At 39.3% G+C, this 20,310-nt stretch overlaps 1 pseudogene; it reads left to right on the top strand.

The window, feature by feature from the left end:
* The first annotated feature begins 277 nt into the window (after nucleotides 1-277).
* On the top strand, nucleotides 278-736 carry LOC126066672 (stathmin-like; annotated as a pseudogene).
* The last annotated feature ends 19,574 nt before the right edge of the window (nucleotides 737-20,310 follow it).

Below are 20,310 nucleotides of genomic sequence, written 5' to 3'. Positions count from 1 at the left end.
AAAAAAATTAGATAACCTCAACAATGCAGCCTGAGTTAGTTTCTATGATTTGGGGGGAAAAAAAATTATGTAGGTATAAAGAAAAAATTCAAGCCTCAAGTTGCAATATTGAAGGAAAACATCAAAACAACGTGGAAGGAATACACAGAGTAACTCTGCCAAAAAGAATTGGTCAATGGTCAATGGTTGCATATGATCCAGAACTGAGGGTACTAGAGCATGGCTTTTCTTCCAGTGGATTGCATAGAATACACTGCCAGTCTCTTGTCTTCTCTTCATGAAGGCTTCTTCTCATATCCAGGTGAAAGAATTGGAGAAGCATGCCTCAGGCCAGGCCTTTGAGCTGATACTCAGCCGTCCTTCAAAAGACTCTATCCCAGAATTCCCCCTTTCCCCTTCACAGAAGAAAGATCTTTCCCTGGAGAAAATTCAGAAGAAATTAGAGCTGCGGAAGAAAGACACAAGTCCCATGAAGCTGAGGTCTTGAAGCAGCTTGCTGAGAAACGATAGCATGGGAAAGAAGTGTTTCAGAAAATAATAGAAGGAAACAACTTCAGTAAAATGGCAGAAGAGAAACTGACCCACAAAATGGAAGCCAACAAAGAGGACTGAGAGGCACAAATGGCTGCCAAACGGGAGCATTTTCAAGAAAAGGATAAGCATATTGAAGAAGGACATGCCGAAGAACAAAGAACCCAAAGATTCTGCTGATGAGACTGAAGCTAATTTATTCTGAGAACTGACTGTCTCCCCCACCCCTTCCTAAGTATCCAAAGACTGTACTGGCCTGTGTCATTTTATTTCTTCTCTCCTGACAAATATTGTAGAAGCTGATGTAGGACTGTATAGGTAGATCCAGACTGTATGATGTTAGAGCCTAAAGGGGAGAAACTAAAAGTGTTTTACTCTTTTTCTGCAGGGTTGCAGTCTTTCTAAAAAAAAAAAACCCATTGCCATCGAGTCGATTCCGACTGATAGCGACCCTGTAGGACAGAGTAGAACTGCCCCATAGAGTTTCCAAGGAGTGCCTGGCAGATTTGAACTGCCGACACTTTGGCTAGCAGCCATGGCACTTAACCACTACGCCACCAGGTTTCTGCAGTCTTTCTAATGTAGTTATATTTCTTGTTGCATCTTTTCTACTTCAGTACACTTGGGGTACTGGGTTAATGGCTAGTACTGTATTCGCTCTGTGGAACCAAGTTTGTGAAAAGTATGTAGTGGCTTCTTTGGAAACTGCTAGATGCTAAATATCTGTTTACTTTTAAATCCCAATTCTGTTCTGATTTTACCAGATGCTACGGTACTTGAATGGTTAATAAAACTGCACAGTGCTGAGGCAGGAAAAAAAAAAAAAAAAGGCACTGATGGTACTGAAGGAAGAAGTCCAAGCTGCACTGAAGACATTGGTGAAATACAAGGCTCCAGGAATTACCAATTAAGATATTTCCACAAATGGATACAATGCTGGAAGCACTCAGTCATCTATGTCAAGAAATTTGGAAGGCAGCAACCTGGACAAACAACTGGAAAAGATCCATATACATGCCCATTCCAAAGAAAGGTGATCCAATGGAATGAGAAAATTATCGAACAATACCATTAATATCACACACAAGTAAAATTTTGCTGAAGATCATTCTTTTCAAAAGCGGTTGGGCCTTATACGTTATGATGGATATTTTTACTCTTTCTAGAATTTTCATAAAATAAAAATTGAAAGAGAAGAAAATAATCATCCATATTTTAAGGTGGTAATGACTTCAACAGGATACAGAAATGATTGAAAAATATCATTAGTATGATACGAAATTTTGCTGAAGGTCATTCAAAAGTGGTTGCAGCAGTACATCAACAGGGAACTGCCCAGAATTCGAACGAGATTCAGATAAAGGACGTGGAACAAGAGATGTTGCTGATGTCAGACAGATCGTGGCTGAAAGCAGAGAAGACCAGAAAGATGTTTACCTGTTTTACCGCCTCTACAAAGGCATTTGACTGTACACATCATGACAAATTATGGATAACATTGTGAACAATGGGAATTTCAGAACACTTAATTGTGCTCACCAGGAACCTGTACAGAGACCCCATGTGTGTAGAGTAGAACTGCTCCATATTGGAGTTTTCAAGGTTGTGACCTTTCAGAAGCAAATCGCCGGGCCTGTTTTCCCCGGCACCAACCTGTAAGCTAGTAATCGAATGCTTAACCTTTTGGGCCACCCAGAGACTCCTAAAATATATATGTTGTTCTTTTGGAGTGAAACGACAACTGTTCTTTCACTTTATATCATCAAAGGAACAGAAAGGGTAGCTTCTTCAACAAGTATGATTAATACCTGGAGATTTTGGCCGTGCAATTTATTGACAAGACTTTAAAGATATCGTGCTTCAATATAAATCCATTGTCTTTGGATGAGATTGATGGAATCTAATTAAAATAAATGATACAGGATCCTTACATCTATAGGACAAATAATTTATTCCCAAAAATATATTGTGAGCACCTTAAGGATAGGGAATATACATGTTGCCTCAGTTACTTCTCAGGTGAGCTGCAGATCTAATAAGAGAGGAAGAGGCGTAAACACTTTTTGAGCACCTGTTCTGTATCTGGGACAGTGTCATTATGTCACCCAATTCGAGATAAGAACACTAAGATTAAGTGCAACATGAATAGCAAGAGGCAGCCCTAAACTATGACTGAAAGTCCTCAAGACTGTGCTTTGGATCTACCTAGTACATCTTTGAGTTTGGTGACAAGAATGTCTACAACAAAATAACATAGAGGGATTGATAAATATGCAGATATTTGGCCCCACCCCAGATCTATGACTCAGAATTTCTAGGAATGGGGCTTGGGAATTTTAATTTTTGATAATTAAAAATTTCTAATTAACCCCAAATAGCTATAGTTACACCTAGTCCCCAAGACATAGCACTCAGCAGCAGATTCACACTAATTAGCAACTAACCTGTTTTCCACCTGAACTTGGGATGGGAATTAACTGCTCCTCTGACAGTCAAAAGGAGCCCTGGTGACACAGTGGTTAAAGCACTCAGCTGCAAACCAAAAGATCTACCATTCGAACCCATCAGCCACTGTGTGGGAGAAAGATGTGGCAGTCCGCTTACGTAAAGATTACAGCCTTGGAAACCCTATGAGGCAGTTCTAGCCTGTCCTATAGAGTCGCTATAAGTTGGAATCGACTCGATAATGGGTAATGGGTTTGGTTTGAGTAGAGGTCTTACAGTCCAATTTTGTATATTTGGGATTTCTCAGTCTTGGGCTCGTAAGATCGTTGTTTTAGTTGCATTCTTTACTGTCTATGTGGACACATTATTTTTAACAATGAAAACTTAGAGAGCTTTTTAGGGTGGTAAATCAAGCTTCCAGTATATTAAATGCAAGTGATCTCTACAATCTAACACCTCTAAAGAGACCAATAGTGAACTTGCAAGAATTTCTACGGTCCATTCTTTTTTTACTTTGTGGATCTTATTTTATTTTTTTGTTTGGCTCCAGATTTTTCCTTGGTTCGTAACTAGTAAGGTCGTTTCTAGGTTTGTTATTTTTTCATGTAAGATTTTCCTCAGTTGGTCTCCACATAGAATAGAGCAAAAGAGCAAACGAACTTTCGATTCCAACCGTTTTAGCTCACCGTTACTGAATGAGATAAGTTTCTTAAACATTAATCTATTCCTATTTTTCTTAGCCTTGCAGATAGTAAACTCATTGGCCAACTACATTTTTATTCTCGTCCAACTTGCCAAAGGTTCACTTCCTCTGCCCTTCCATCCCCTTTGTACCGAGAGCATAATATCCAGCAGAGCCCCAGGGCCAGGTGTACCACATCAACTTTGATCACATTCTTCCATTACATGGCCATTCTTCTGTGCTAGAATGTTCTAAACAAATTCAACCATAAAGTGCTTGCTTCTCTATTTTGCCACTGAATATGAAATGCAAAAAGAAATTGTTCAATATGTGAGCTATGTCTCAGCAACGATAAAACATTTCATCTCAAAATTCTCCAGATTGTTTTCGCAAAAAATCATACGGACAAAACCATCAGTTGACCTTTTACTTCATACCAATTCCTCTGAGTATGTGTTTAAATATAGAAGTAGGCACAGTGCCAAAAACATGATAGTGTACAAATACTTGGGATCTACATGCCTATTTAAACAAAATTTACCCCATCCCCAAAAGAAACTAGTTAGTCCTGTTTTAAATGTTCTTACTTTAAGAGGCCAGAGTGTTCATAGCTTATATTTTAGCAAGTTTTAAAGATTCCCTTGCCATACGAAATAGGTATTATGTAATTTTTCTGTCATTCCACAATCTCCCTTGGTGACTTGAGGTTATTACCCAGAGCCTATAGTAGATTTGTTGAGTGATCACCAGTTCTAACAAAACTGTTCAGCAATATTGGGATGACCTGTCACATGGCTTTTGCACTAGGCTCCAGGAGACTTCCATTCTCGTCTCCAGATTGTTCTATTCATGCTTAATGTACCTCCCTTAACCTCCAGCTTTCTTTCACATGTAAAATGAGATAATAATTGTTGATACTTTCTCCCTAGGGAATTTGTAAAGATTAATTTGTTAATTAGGGGAGGTACTTTGAGCTCTCAGAGGAAGGAGTTTTCACAGATAGAGTATAAAGATATCATTATAACTTGTGTGAGGTTGGGCTTTATGGGTGGTATGATCCCCTCTTAAAAAGGTTACAGAAACGGCCCACAGACATGTGGAATGACAACAATCTAATCTTCTCTATTGCACAGCTCCCGATCCAGATACCATTGTTCCCTGTTTCCTGGCTCTCCACAGGCAGAAGCCTTAAACATTGAGCAACCTTCTGGCTTAGAGAAAAACTAAGTGCATATTTGCCTATATTCCAAAACCAAGATGACGTATGCTTCCAATCGGACAGATGTGGTCAGCCGTTGATTGGACCCAGGAAAGAAAAAAATTAAATGCATCCAAAACAACAGTGAGTAGGAAATAGGGGTGAACAAAGGTGGGTAAACGCACAACGTCTCTCCTTTCCCATCCTTGTGTTTCCTTTCCTCTTACTCTTCCAAGTTTCCCCTTTTTCTCCGCAAGGACATTTTCCAAGTCTTTTTTCCTCCTTGGCTTTCTTTGCTTGGACATACACAAAGGTGGGTCCAGGGTGAGCAAAAATTTCCCATTACCTTCCAAGCACTCACAACTGAGCAGGGTTTTTGAACGACGTTCAATAATTATTGCCAATTTCAATAATTCTGAGACTTATATATCCATTAATGGACTATCCAGCCCCTTAGTGTTTCTCTTTCTGCTTCCTGTCTGTGAGCCATTTCATTGAAAATCACCAACTGAATTCACAGAATCATGGAATAATGAGTTGGAAGGGGATGTGGCATCTTCAGTCCAGCCTTCCTCTCTCCCTCAGACCCATATGAAAGTCGCCTCCTGCAACATTTCTGCAGAATTTTATCCAGACTCAGCTCAGAGATCCCCATGCCCCGGGAACTCACACACTCATAGGACATATTTGTCTAGCTTTTTAATTATTAGAAAGTTCTTCTTTACCCCGAGTCAAAAATCTGCCATCCTGTGATTTCTACTCTTCATTCTTAGTTTGTTCCTCTACAGCTGATCGGCCTGTACGCAAGTTCTATCCCTGTGGTACAAACAGTTAACGTGCTTGGCTGCTAAACAAAAGTTTGAAGGTTTGAGTCTGCCCAAGGGTGCCTCAGAAGAAAGGCCTGGCAATGTACTTCTGAAAAACCAGTCACTGAAAACCTTATTCTGACACAGGTGGGGTTGCCATGACTCAGAAATGACTCGTCAGCAACTGGAAATATTTCTATAGCAAATGCTTTTTTTATCACCCAGGTCAAATGTTTTTTCACAGTACTTAAACTCTGACTGCAAGTGGGTTCAAATAGTGAAATAAAATGTCACTTCCTCATTCTGTCTAACAGATTCATCTGAATTGACCTGAGTAGACTTTTCTGTTATCACGTGCTAACTCTGAATCCATTACTTACGACTTTATCTTTGTCATTAATGGATAAAAATCTGAAGTCACACATTTGGTCCCCAGATATTTGTGCTGCTATTTCTGAGTATGCCTTTCTTGCTGTTCTCATTTCAAAAAAAAATTTTTTTTAATTTTTACTTTGTGGGATCATATAAATCAAAGTAAGCCACCTCAAATATTTTTTATAATGCTGTGGAGGTATAAATATACATAAATACATAATGCATATATATACATATCAATAAGTAAGTAAATGTTATATCTATGGTCTTTATTGTATCCAGATCAATAGTGGTAATTGATTATTTTCATCTTTTTCCAATCAAACTTTAATTTCATAGGATAACAGAATTTTAGGCCTCAAAAATACTTCAGATTAAAATCTAGCCCAACTCCATAAGACTTTTATATCAGCAGAAGTTGTGGGTAAAATTTCATGTAATGTATTCAAGTTCACAGAGTTAGTTAGATTGAGTGGTCTAGACTGGAAACTTTAGTTTTCTGTCAGACAACTAACTGTTCTTCGTAATTCACCATATAGCTCATTCCACCCATCACCACAGGAAGTAGATGGCCATGAGAAGGGAAAACGAAGGAGAATAAAATAGGCCATCTTATCTTCCCTGTCAGCAGAATAAAAGTACTGAGATGAAAGCAACTAAAAAGAAACATTTGAACTGAATTTGAGGACAACCCAATGATTTTCAGTGTCCATGCAAACCTTGCCCTTTATTGGGTAAAACTAATAAATCACAAAATGGCTATATATCTTAAAAACAAAAAAGCCTGTAGTTCATGCGTGCAAGAGGCACCGTAGAGTCAACAGTGTCGTGGTTACAGAAGCGCAAGCTGTGAGCCTGCTCAAGCTCGTTCTGTTTCCTGTTTCTCTCTCCTTCTTTTCTTGAATCAGCAAATTAGCCAACCAGCAGAGAAGCAACAGATCTGTATACGTGGGGAAACCCAGTTGTTGAAGGTTGTCGAAATGTGTACTTTAAAATTATCGTCAACTCACTTTGAAAAATGCTCTACAACCTAAACCCAGTGGAGTGAGGTGTAGCAGGTGTTCCAGATGGTGGCTTATGAAGGCTCCTGGAAGACATGGAAGTTATTCAAAGGAAGAGGGACTTTTTTTGGCAGGGGAGGGAGGGATGAATTTCAGGAAGAGGCAGTATTTGCGTTGAGTTTGAAAGGTAGATTGACTAGCATTTAGTGTTCATGCCTACGTTTTGCATGGGCCCCAGCAACCTGCCTTGACAGTGGAAATTGGTGGAATCCAAGGAGCCAAATGTCACAATTAGACTGGGAAAAACCCAAGAAGAATATACTATTTCTCCAGACAATCAGAGATATTGTGCCTGCTAGGGTTCTCCCACCGATCTCTGTAAGATGTGCCTTTTTGTTTTCAACTGATGGTTAGAATAACTTGACAACAGTCAAAGTTAAGAAGTTTCTCATATATCAACTGGTTATTTTTCTAAAAACCTGTATATATTTCTTTTCATCAAATATATTTAACACAAAAGTGTCCTTTTCACTTAAAAATATTATAATGAGTTCTTTTGCTAATTGATGTTAATTCATATATATATATGCTTTAAATAAATATGAATTTTTGAAAATAGATTTGGTTTGAAATGGACTAAGGCCTTTTTTACCCACTCAAACATTGCCAGTAGATCAACTAATATAAGGGAGCATAGATGTAAATAAAATCAAACCCATTGCCATCAAGTCAATTCCAACTCATAGCGGACCTATAGGACAGAGTAGGACTGCCCCATAGAGTTCTCAAGGAGTGGCTGATGGATTAGAACAGTCGACCTTTTGGTTAGCAGGCAAGCTCTTAACACTGTACCACCAGGGCTACAATAGGTATAAGTAGTAGGGAATAAATATGATCCCCACCCTAATAGAGATAAATGTTTAACAACATACGAACAGCTTTCAAATGCCGTCAGAGAGGTTGTGAACAACGTTAGCTTTGCTCTTTATTTGAAGGAAAGAATAAAAAGGAGAGAGAATAATACCATTTTTTCTACTTATTTGCAAGACTGTCATCAACATTGACTTTAATCCTGGATAATCACCTTGATTTTTCAAGCAACCGAATCGAAGGTAGGAGGAATTTTTGATGACTTAAGCGATTCTCAAACTGGAATCTACTCTATGTTTTCTACCTTCCTGACATATTAACAGATCATTTTTATGAGCCCTTATGTGATTCACCGAGCCATTTGGGGAGGGTCAGAGGGCAAGGGTGCCATTTACCAGGGCAGGTTTAAGCTGGGGAAGGATGGGTCAGAGGGGAAGAGAGCCCATCATTACTCTGGGAAGATCCAGGGCGGGCTTCGTGCCTGCCAGACTGTGTTAGGCTCACACTGGGTGTTTGTTAGCATAAAGCGCAGAGCTGCAGGTGTTCTGTGCTCTAAAAAGTCTTTAAAGATCAGCCTCAAATGTTTCTGTTACTATAAGGAGGATTAAAAGGATTTAAAAACATAGCAGGCCTGCCCAACTGCTAACATATTTGCCAACATTTGCCAAGAGGGAGGAAAAAAGGGTAGGTTGTATCAGCTAGAAGTCCTGGTAGTTAGGGAAAGCATACTTTTCTGATTTCTTTTTCTTCTTCTTCTTCTTCTTTTTTTTTATAGCTTGAATGTGGAACTGTAGTACTTTCAATTGGAACTCATTAAGAATTCATGGGGCAGAAAATGTAAGGGGTTCTGGAAACAGGGACTTTGAAAGGCCAGAGTGGGCTATAAATAAACTGCTGTTGATATTCTTTTTTTTTTTTTCCTGGTGGTTAAATACACTTATTACACCAGAATGCTAACGTGGAACAAGCCAGGTGATTTTTGACCTGAAAGCCCAGTTTACGTTGAGAGGCGCTTTGGCATTTATGGACTTACTCACCACATACAGACATCATAACAGCTATTACACATTCTCAAAAGGCACTTTTTCTTTCCTGGACACACTGCGAATATTGACAGGCATCACCTGCAGGTGAAAGTATGAATGCCAGGCATCTGGAATCGTTGAGGCACCGCTGTTACTACTTATCGTTAATGGTTTTTAACATCAAATTCCAATTTCTTTGCTTTCAACTCTGCCCCGGTTCAATTATCTACCTTCTGCAGATCTGCTTTCCCTACAAAGCACACTAACTTTCCACAAGGTCCGGTGGCAGGGTCAGAGGACTAAGAGGTGGCTGTGTGACTTCAGATAGATCAAATAGCCTAACTTTAGCTTTCTCGTTGATCAAATGGAGATAATAATAAACTGCTTGTCCACCTTGTAAGACTCGGCATTTTTATAATACAGATGTGGTTAAAGCTAATGAAGACTTGGTAGCCTGTATTTATACATAGGATGTGAAGGTATACACACACACACATAAACACACACAAAACACGTAGGCATATCTCCCATTTACATTACACCAAGTCTTCAATTAATAGAACAATATTACATACAATATACATTATATTGCTTTTATAATGGGGCTGCTTTTGAAGGGCACTTCAGAGACTTTATATTTGAATACGTCATATTACTTAATGTTTGTTGCAAGAATTCTTAACCTGAGGTGAGTGTTCGAGCCCACCAGCTTCTCTTCGGAAACTCTGTGGGGCAGTTCTACTCTGTCCTATAGGGTCACTATGAGTTGGAATCAACTCAACAGCAATGAGTTTGGTTTGGGTATTATTTTATAAGCTAGAGCCCTGGTAAGAGTTGCTAACCAAAAGGTCAGCAGTTCGAATCCACCAGCCACTCCTTGGAAGTCCTACGGGGCAAGTCTACTCTGTCTGATAGAGTCACTATAAGACAGAATTGACTCAACGGCAATGAGTTTGGTTTTTGGTTTTTTTATTCTGTGCGCTGGAGTCCCTGCGTTGTAAAAATGATTAACTCACTCAGCTGCTAATTGAAAGGTTTTAGGTTCAAGTCTACTCACAGGCACCTCAGAAAAAAGGCCTGGTGACCTACTTCTGAAAAAACCAGCCATTGAACACCCTCCGGAGCACAGTCCTACTCTCGCGCACATGGGTTGCCATGGGTCAGAAGTGACCCAACAGCAACTAGTAACTGGCATTCTGTAAGCTGGGGTGGTAACGCATTGGGTGAGAACACAGGCTTTGGGGACAGACAGCTCTCAGTTTCTCTCACGGCTTTTCCACCGAGTGTCTCCTTCCTCCATTTCATCATCTGAAAGGAGCTAGAAAATAATGCATACAGCATAGGTTTACTGGAAAATTAAGTTAAATAATGGACTTACCACAGTTCCCGGTAATGCTCAATATTATATCATTACGCTGTTATGAGATGTCGCCATGATAGACAAGAGGAGCATGAGGAGGGATTTGGCCCTTGATTAAGTTGCCTTTGAGTAACTGGAGGAAACCAGATATACTAACATGCAATAGTCAAATAATAATATGAGATTATATAAATATTTTTATAAAGAATGTAGATAATTTTACATGTGTTCAGATGAAGAAAAAAACCCATGTAAGTTAGAAAGGTCAGAGAGAGCTTTTTGGAAAAATAAGAAATTTCAGTTGGGACATACAATATGGACAGATGAGAAGAAGCCCGGTAACATATCAGGAGGTTGAGGGGTGAACTAAACCAGCTTCAGGTCAAGAAGCGCCTAGAGGTAAGCTTGGCCCGACAGTTTGAAGCAAGCCAGGTTGAAGCAAGAATCCAGGATGGCTTGCTGTGGACTTCAGATTTGTAGGCAATGGCAGCCTTTGATGATTCTGAGCAGGAAAATTACACAATGAAAACAGTACATTGAAGGCACAAATTTGGCATCTGTGGGCAGAATGGAGCAGTGTGAGGGGGGACAGGAGTCAGGGAGCCAAGCTGGGAGCTCTGGCAATAATTAAGGTATGAGGTTGATGAGGGTCTGCTCCAGGATGGGAATGTTTGTGGAAGGTGTATGGGGACGTTGTATCCACTCTAATTACTTATTTGCTACCATTTCTGCTTCCAACCAAAGTTTGCCTTGGCTACTAAACCTTCCTGACTCTGGAATACTCATCCAGTCCTCCAACAGAGAAAGGAAGGAAGGAAGGCAGGGAAGGAAGATAGGAAAGGGATTGTTGGAGCAGGGAGACTGGAGTCGCTGGTGTAGAGATTGGATTGTAATCAACAGAAGTAGTCTCTGGGAAAGAAAGAGAAACTGAGGTAAGAATGTTATTTCGAACCTATTCAGTTTAGAAGTAACTTCCTTAAAAAGAACCTACATTACTGTAGAATGAGTGACTTTATTCCGCTATTTCCACCAAAAAGCACCATATGATGCAGAGAAAGGGAGGTATTGCTTTGCTAATTGAGCTTTAGGCTCACCTGAAGCAATAGTTTTCAGACTTTTTTGGCCAACATCAAACAGTAAAAAAAATAAATTTTACATTATAATCAATCACATACACATATGCAAATATAAACACTAACTTAACTGAAATAAAAGTTTTACGGATCATTCCAAATCTTGCTATCTGTAATGTACTCTGATTTTTCTTTCTAGTCTATTTATTTTCCCCTGCCTCCACACACATAAAAAATGTTTGTAACTCACTAAATTGATTTCTTGTTCAACTAATGGGTCACAACTAGTTTTTTTATAAACCACAGAATTCTAAGAACTTGGGACTCAGCACCAGAATCTGGAGATTTAAGAATTCAGAGAAATAAGGGGGGTGTTTTAGCTTGCTTCTGTTCCCTAGCCCCCTGCCCCTTCCAACCCGTTCTCCTCTTTGTAGTTGCATGAACTGAGTATAAGTGGAGGCAGTTGCTCCACTAAGTTGAGAACTCACTTTCAGAACCTGATCTCTGCTTCCCAAGTCCTCTGGTAGTGGCAGCATTGTCACTAGCTTGATGATCCTCATTTGGGACATAAAGCCCACACACAAAGATCCATCAACAAGGATTACTCCCTAATGAGACCTGAACTCAGACACAAAGGCCACAATTGGTGTAGACACTTTAATGTCTTGGGCTGGTTCCTTATATTATCCTTGGCTCTAGCAGACCAAGGCACACACAGTAACATTCTTTACCTACAGTTAGCTGTAATTTCAAACTAGATGGAATTCTTTCCTACCTTTGAAACCACAAAATAAAATCAAAGAAATAGGATCTTTTGCAAACTGTAGGTCTGCATTGATGGGGGGGGGGGGGGGGGCAAGCACATGGCCTTAGGCTGGAAATAACTTTTTAAATGTCTGATTTTAATCATGGGACCAAATTATTCAGGCACACAGTGGACATTAAAGCCTCCTGTCTCTACAAACCCTTCAAGGGTGTATATGCACACTTGTGATGTAGCATTCCAACCTAATGGTAAGTAGAACATCAAAGCAAAGAAGGAAAAAGGAACTCAAGCAATGAAAATCAATCTGGCTTAAGAGGATTGGATTTCTCTATGAACACAGCTAGTTATCAATATCCTGGAGAGGAAAGAAAAATTAAAATATCAATTCTAGTATTGATCCATAAATCAAAATAAGGGCCATAGTTACTCCTACTTCTATGCTCACCTCTTAAAAGAAGGCTGAAGTTGTAAGGGTAACTCTTGTGGGACTGAGCTGTAGTATTTTTCAGTGGTCATTCATCTAATATGAGGAATAGTGATCACTTATAACCACCTTTGAACATTTCCCTGGGTATTGGAGTCTAAATGGGAGACAGCATTGAGTGTCTTAGAAGGCCCCTGGATTTCCCTGAGACTTAGGTGGATGTGTTGCTCAGTTTCCAAGTAAAACCCCTAGTCAATTGGTTCTGTAACTGTGGTACATCAATTCCCAGGGAGAAGCCAGTGGATGGGTTTTCAAATTTTTGTATGCATGAATGAGAGTGAATTTTCCTGGGAAGAGAGCCCCAGCTTCTGTCAGACAGTCAAAACCATCTGTACAAAGTTTAAGAATCACCATAGCAGCACATCTGCATAGAGGTGGGAAAGTAATAACAATTTTCAGGCTCAACCTTCAGGGACCGCTCAAACAATGGATTCAAAAACCAATAACCAAACCCATTGCAGTTGAGTTGATTCCAACTCATAGCAACCCGGTAGGACAGAGTACAACTGCCCCATAGGATTTCCAAGGAGCAGCTGGTAGATTCAAACTGCTGACCTTTTGGTTCGCAGCTGAGCTCTTAACCAGTGCACCACCAAGGCTCCAAACTATGGATTAGAAAGAGAAAACACCACAAGCAGCAGTTGTATGTGTCCATGTGGCAAGTGGGTTCAGTCAGAGCAGGGTGCTAGGGAACCCCGGGATGCGGTTTTAGTTCTGTCTGGGCCAGCTTTCTCTACCCCATGGCTATGCTGCATGACTACCAACTCATAATGTAAGAGACTAATTGTAATTAAAAGAGGAATAATGTGAATAAGTTGGTGTAAACCCATCACTAACTACCACTGGAAAATCAACAGAGTGATTTCCAAGGCAAGGCCATAAAAAAGTCATTGTGGTTTCTGTCTTGCTCTCTCTTGGGTAACCTCTTCTGGAGTAAGCAAGCCACCATAGTTTGAGAAAATTCAAACAGTCCTATATAGAGGCCCATGTAGCCAAGAACTTAAAGCCTCCTGCCAACAGCCAGTACTGAATTGTCAGTCATGTGAGGGAGCCATCTTGAAAGTCTATTTTTTGGTCCAAGTCAAACCTTCAGGAGACTGTAGCCCTAGTCAACTTCTTAACTACCTCCTTCTGAGAGACTCTGAGTCAGATTCACCCAGTTTAGTCACTCCTGAACTCCTAAGTAGTTTATTACCAAAAACCAAACCCACTACCACTGAGTCGATACTGACTCATAGCTACCGTACAGCAGAGAGTAGAATTGCCCCATAGGGCTTCCAAGGCTGTAACCTTTATAGAAGCACACTGCCACGTAATTCTCCCATGGAGCAGCTGGTGGTTCAAACTGCCAACTTTTCGGTTAGCAGCTGAGCTCTTAACCACTGCGCCCCCAGGGCTTTGTTACACAACAGTATTTAACTAGTACAGCTTTTCAGTAAACTGAGTGAAACTTACCTCAGTCATGTGCTTTAGATTCAGATTCATCCAAAAATACTGATCACCTGATATGATACCACGTCTTTTGCAGAGTGTTTTAAAATAAACACCTTCATTCATTTTTTATAATAACTCTATTCATAATTATCCTTATTTTTACTTATTAGAAGTCTAAGATTTGGAAAGATAAAGTGACTTAACCACTGTCTCACAGCGAGAAGTAAAGAAGTCAGATCCTGCACCATTCGCACTGACCCAAAACCCTGTCTTCTTCCTGGTAGACTGTGGTGTCTAAGAACTGCGCAGACCCGAGGGGCCCGAGCAGAAGGCTACAGGTGCTCAGTCAAGGTCACACAAAGTCTCTACCATCATGTACTGGCATGGCCAATAATTCTATATCTTGATTAAAAATATGACATTGCATAATCTATTTTCTTTTAAATTTCACCTTTCCCTCCCCCACCCCAAATTCTTTGTTTAGACAAAATATCAGCTGAAAACCCAATATATTGATTGTAATTTGAGTGAGGGAGTAAGCTTTGCAGAAGTCTGTTTAAACAGTATTAGATGTTTTCTTATTTGAGGATTTAGACGGAGAGGACCCCTGATGGCACAGTGGTTAAGTGCTTGGCTGCTAACTGAAAGGTTAGCAGTATGAACCCACCAGCCACTCCATGGAAGAAAAATGTGGCAGTCTGCTTCCGTAAAGATTTTACTATGAGTCAAAATCAACTGGACATCAGTGGGTTTGTTTTTTTTTTTTGGTTTGCACAGAGGTATAACCTTCATCTCTGCACATGGCCATTGAGTCCTATTTGACAGATCATGTAGCTACCTATATACTTACTACAGAAAAGTATAAAGTTTAGAGTGTTTTTATTATATGACAAAATGTCCCATTAGGGCAGAAGCTGTATTTTGTGTTTACACTGTATCCCCAATGCCTAAATTCACGTTTGGTTCATAGTCGATGCTCAATAAATATAAACTGACAATTATAACATATACTAGGTGGGCAGCTTTATAAAACAGACTTTTACCCTGGAACCAAGGTAAAGATTCTCGTACTATTTACAAATATATTATTTCCTACTATGTAAGGAAAATTTATTAATCTGAAACAAAATAATTAAAATAATAACTCATTTCTCCAGGCAACTATTCAAATTTTATATAGTTTTATAGTGAATAATGTCCAAAGTCTGTGCCCTATTATTTTTAGTCACATTAAAGAAAACATTATGAAAAGTTGTGAAATGCTTCACCGTTCCTTCTTGCCCTATGTCTACTTGGCATTTTTTCATACCTCATATTGGATTAATTTATTTGCTTTTCACAATTGTTCTCTGTTAATATTTAGCTGCTTGGAATAACACTGTCATTTTGATTAAGATGAATATCATATGGAGAAACATTTGAACCATATAAATTGTAGTCCCTATAAAAATCAAACTTGTTTGCTGCATGAACATTTGATAATTACTCAGTTATAAATAGATGCTCCAAAGTCTTCTATTAGGCTAAGGTAGAAGAAATAAGGTCATTAAAAAGACACTTGAGAAAGGAAAGGCCAAAACATACGTCAGAAGAGACTCTGGAACTTGCTTTTCAACGTTGAGTGGCTAAAGGGAATGGAAGGAATGATGAAGTAAAAGAGCTGAACAGAATATTTCAAAGGGCAGCTCAAAAAGACAAAGTGAAGTATTATAATGAAATGTGCCAAGACCTGGAGTTAGAAAAGCAAAAGAGAAGAAAGTGCTCAGCATTTCTCAAGCTGAAAGAATTGAAGAAAAAAAGTCAAACCTCGAGTTGCAATCTTGAAGGATTCTCTGGGCAAAATATTGCATGCTGCAGGAAGCATCAAAAGAAGATGGAAGGAATACAGAGTCACTGTGCAAAAAAGAATTGGTTGATGTTCAACATTTTCAAGAGGTAGCATATGATAAAGAACTGATGACATTCAAGGAAGAAGTCCAGGCTGCACTGAAGGCATTTGTAAAAAAATAAGGCTCCAGGAATTGACAGAATACCAACTGAGAGGTTTCAACAAAAGGGTGCAGTACTGGAGGTGCTCACTAGTCCATGCCAAGAAATTTGGAAGACAGCTACCTGGCACACCAACTGGAAGAGATCCATATTTATGCCCATTCCAGAGAAAGAAGATCCAACAGAATGTGGAAATTATTGAACAATACTGTTAATATCACTCAAGTAAAGTTTTACTGAAGATCATTCAAAAGCAGTAAATTGCAGCAGTACATTGACAGGGAGCTACCAGAAATTCCAGCCGGATTCAGAAGAGAATGTGGAACCAGAGATATAATTGTTGATGTCAGATGGATCCTGGCGCAAAGCAGAGAATACCAGAAAGGTGTTTACCTGTGTTTTATTGACTATGCAAATGTATTCAACTGTGTGGATCATAACAAACTACACATAACAAAGAATGGGAATTCGAAAACCCTTAATTGTGCTCATGAGCAACTGTTACATAGACCAGAACCTGTACATTAGAACAGAACAAGGGGCTATTGCGTGGTTTAAAGTCAGGAAAAGTGTGTGTCAGGATTATATCCTTTCGCCTTATTAATTCGATTTGTATGCTGAGCAAATTATCCAAGAAGCTGGGCTACATGAAGAAGAACAGGGCATTAGGATTGGAGGAAGACTTATTAATAACCTGAAATATGCAGATGACACAACCTTGCTTACTGAAAGTGAAGAGGACTTGAAGCACTTACTAATGAAGATCAAAGACTACAGCCTTCAGTATGGATTACACCTCAATGTAAAGAAAACAAAAATCCTCACAACTGGGCCAATAAGCCACATCATGATAAACGGAGAAAAGATTGAAGTTGTCAAGGATTTCATTTTACTTGGATACATGATCAACATCCATGGAAGCAGCAGGCAAGAAATCAAAAGACGCACTGCACTGGGCAAATCTGCTGCAAAGGACCTCTTTAAAGTGTCAAAAAGCAAAGATGTCACCTTGAAGACTAAAGTGTACCTGACCCAAGCCACGAGGTATTTTCAGTCACCGCATATGCATGCAAAAGCTGGACAATGAATAAGAAAGACCAAAGAAGAATTATGCCTTTGAATTATGGTGTTGGTGAAGAATAATGAATGTACCAGGGCCTGCCAGAAGAAGAAACAAATCTATCTGGGAAGAAGTACAGCCAGAATATTCCTCAGAAGCAAGAATGGCAAGACTTTGTCTCACATACTTTGGACATGTTATCTGGAGAGACCAGTCCTTGGAGAAGGACATCATGCTAAGTAAAGTAGAGGGTCATTGAAAAAGAGGAAGACTCTCAATGAGATGGATCAACGCAGTGAGTGCAACAGTGGACTCAGCATAGCAACAATTGTGAGGATGATGCAGGATCAGGCAGTGTTTCATTCTGTTGTACATAGAGTCACTGTGAATGGGAACTGACTCGATGGCCCCTAACAACAACAACAGAAGGGCTAGCCGACTTTCAAGGTCATGCTTAAGCTTTTTAATCGTTCTAATAGTTCCTTCACTCTTTTCCACCGCAGTCTGGCACATGTCAAACTATATTTGAAATAAAGGAATTTTTCTGTTGAGAAGGAAAAAAAAAAAAAAAAACAGACTTGGTTAGCTTAATGTTTCATTTCAAATACTAACTATGTATGTGGCAATGATGGTATGATTTCTGCTCTCTTTAGGGAAGTTCAGCTCACCCTATTTGAGATTGCTGAATTAGGACCTGCGAAGAGGATCCCATTCACTGAGAAATAAGTAAACAGGAAATTCAAACAAAACAACCAGTGTTCTATGCTTAAACAGATTATTAGGAAGGCAGGGAAGGAGCTCTGTGCTAATAGCTGGTGATTCCTGGTCTTTCAGAAAAAAGAAAATCTGCCAGATAATTTTTCTGTGTAATTAGACGGAAGGTCTGAAGAGGTCACACCATCCAAGTTAGGTCACTTAGTCTTCTTCAAATATAAAAAGAAAAGCTCAGAGCAAAGCTGCCTCATAGGGTCACTATGAGTTGGAATCAACTCAACAGCAATGGGCTTTTTAGTTTTAAGCTGCCCAAGTTAAAATTCTGGTTCTGCCACTCACTAGCTGTGTGATCTTAGGCAAGTTGCCTCACTTCTCTGTGCTCATGTCTTTATCAGTATAGCAATATTAATAATAATATCTACCACCATAGGGCTGGAGAAGGACATCATGCATGGTAAAGTAGAAGAATAGTGAAAAAGAAGAAGACTCTCAATGGATTGACACAGTGGCTGCAACAATGGGCTTAAGCATAAGAATGGATGGCACAGGACCAGGCAGCATTTCGTTCTGTTGGACACAGGGTCACTATGAGTAACAACTGACTCTACAGCACCTAAAAACATCAACAACCATAGAGCTGTGATGAAAATTAAGAAAAGCCAATTCATGTGAAGCATTTAGGACAGTGCCCGACACATTGTTAAGTACGCAGTGAAATTTTGCTACCGTTATACCATTCATTCATTCTGTAAGAATGTTATTATTATTGTTATCACCATCATTGTTTAATACTGCCAGTACTCATGTCTGTAACTCCGGGAACTAACAGCAGACTCTTTCACAGACGCTCTCCTCTTACACTGAATATAGTCACACTAGGGCTTCAAATTGCTGTTGTAAACAGATGAAATTCTAGTAGGTTCTAATAGAATTCTCCAGAGGAGATGGAGAAAAGTCTTCCTAGCCCTACTTGGTTGATAAAAGCTTATTTCTCCTATTTTCTGCAGCATAATGCTACTATGGCTAGATACCATTCACATGTAGTCGACAAGAAACTCTATCTGAATCTCAGGCACATGGAAGTGTCATAGAGTTGATTCCAACTCATGGGGACCCCATGTATGTCAGAATAGAACCTGTGATACATACGGTATGGCTGATTTTCAAAAGTCGTTCACCAGGCCTTGATTCTGCAGCATTTCTGGGTGGATTCGAACCTCCAGGCTTTTGGTTAGTAGCCAAGAGTGTTAACCATTGGCACCACCCAAAAAAGTGTTGGGGGGTGCCCACTCCTTCCACATAATGGAATCTCTACTAATATGTTACTGCTGGCCTCTCTCTACCCTCTTCCACTTAAAAATAGAAGAGTTGGGTTTGTAGAGTGGAATGGACAGATGCGTCATTTACTGTTCACTTGACACTTGAAATCTGCTGTAAACTCGTTGCCTCATTAGTCTGCAAGTTTCACTTAGTAAGTGGGTAGCAGGGAGTGGATCCACAACAGGTTCTTTTCGTTTCACAGATGGAAAGATGGCAGAGACCAGGATCCACAGAAGGCAAGTAATTTCCTCAAGACCAGCAAACATACACATTGGTAATACATTAAAATCATGTTCCTTGGCTTCTGATATTAGATTCACTGTCCAAAATAACAACTATTTTATTTTATATGGGGAAAATTCTACAAACATTCATTAAGCATATTCACTATGAAACTCTGTTTTTACATCTGTGAAGTGGGAATAGTTACAGGAAATATCACATTAAAAGAGATAATCCATTGAAGTGCTTAGCAGTTAATACTACACAGAAAAGTACTCAGTTGATGTTTGTTGCTGTTATTATTATTATTATGAACATTATTATAAGCACCCCAAAGAGAGGAAATAGTAATGCCAAACAACGTAGTACATGAATACAAAAGGAATATTGATTCCAAAGAACATAGAACCACCAGAAACCAGAAAATGTGGGGTATACTGTCATGTTGACTGCATTTTGAGGTATTGGGAAATGAAGCTGTACAGCTAAGACAGAAAGTTCTTAAAAGCCTTCTAAAGAGTTAAATTTTTATCTTCTAGGCAAGGGGAAGCAATTGATATTTTGATGACAAAAGGAGAGAATATACTGGAAGGTGTAATAGTCTGAGACACTGGCTAAAAAAAAACTAGTTAGGTACAAAAGATCAAAGACTTAGCTCTGATTTGGAAAGCGGAGTAGCGAAAAGTCTTGGCCTCTTCATTTTAGAAACTGAAATGTCTTTCCTGGCCATTTAAGTCACAAGAGAGTCTATATTCTTTTAAAAATAAGAGGTCATTAGAGATGGTTCATCCCATTTTCCTAAAATGCTTTATAAATTTCTGAATGATTTGGGGGACAAGATAATATAACTGATTGAGTTATAGAAATGTTTAGGTGTTGTTTGAAAGAAATATTTTGGATATTTATGATCAATACTCTTTAATAATAAAACGAACTTGTTATTATAAAACACAGT

The sequence above is a fragment of the Elephas maximus genome, chromosome 24 (assembly GCF_024166365.1).
Source record: "Elephas maximus indicus isolate mEleMax1 chromosome 24, mEleMax1 primary haplotype, whole genome shotgun sequence".
Lineage (NCBI taxonomy): Eukaryota > Metazoa > Chordata > Mammalia > Proboscidea > Elephantidae > Elephas > Elephas maximus.
This window is presented reverse-complemented; position numbering and strand designations above follow the sequence as displayed.